Genomic DNA, 1,089 nt, shown 5'->3' with positions numbered 1-1,089 from the left:
CTTACTTTCCTCAATAGCAGTGACTTTAGGCCTAAATCTCTCAGGTAGGGATCTAAGTACTTTTCTCACTATCTTGGTCTCGGAAATTCTCTCACCTAGGTTGAAACTCGAGTTAACTATGTCATTTAGCTTAGCGTAAAACTCATCAAAAGTTTTATCATCTTTCATCCTCACTTCTTCAAACCTAGAGGCTAGCATTTGCAGTTTTGAGTTTTTTACTATTTTAGTTCCCTCATGTGTTGTTTCGAGAATGTCCCAAACCTCTTTAGCAGTTTCGCACATAGAGACTCGCCTAAACTCTTCTGGTGATAGTGCCATGAATAATGCATGAATTCCCTTACTATTCCAGTTACATGCAGCTAACTCATCTTTAGTCCACAATGATATGTCAGTAAGATGAATGTTTCCTGATACGATACTAGAGGGAGGTTTCCAACCATTTTGAACACTAATCCACACATGCTCATCTAATGATTTGAGGAATGCACGCATTCTAACTTTCCAATACGCATAATTACTTCCGTTGAAAAACGGAGGTACAGACAGTGATTGACTCATCTAGACAGCTATGGGTCAGGATTCGAGATTTAGCTCTGATACCACTTGAAAAACCTAACGTTCGACCCAACTAACACCTAGAGGAAGGGTGAATAGGTGTTCATGCGGAATTAAAAAACTTATCAATTAATTCGTGCAACAAGTCACAAGAATTAAAGTTTGTCCAGATTCATTCACATGTCTTAATTACTTATGTTGAATTACCGGTAACAATAAATAAATTAAAGCAATAAAAGAACACAACGAATGTTGACGGAGAACCCCAAACGGGGAAAAACCTCCGGGCAAAAGCCAGTAGAGATCCACTATTTGTAGAAGGTAACTTACAGTACGTCAGAACAATTGATCCCCTCAATTTTCTAACCTCCTTACTGTTTGAGAACAAGACTCTCCTGGATCTAGCAGATCTGTGCTACCATCCCAGCCTTGTGTGACTTCTACTTCCCGTGAATCGTCAAGCACTCTCGCTCTTCAAGCAAGTTCTTCCCGGATCTTCAATCTGAGGATCTTCTGGAAGTTTTATAGGATTTA

Source organism: Olea europaea, chromosome 12 (genome assembly GCF_002742605.1).
Source record: "Olea europaea var. sylvestris chromosome 12, O_europaea_v1, whole genome shotgun sequence".
Lineage (NCBI taxonomy): Eukaryota > Viridiplantae > Streptophyta > Magnoliopsida > Lamiales > Oleaceae > Olea > Olea europaea.
The sequence above is the reverse complement of the archived record's forward strand: the minus strand, read 5'-3'. Positions refer to the sequence as shown.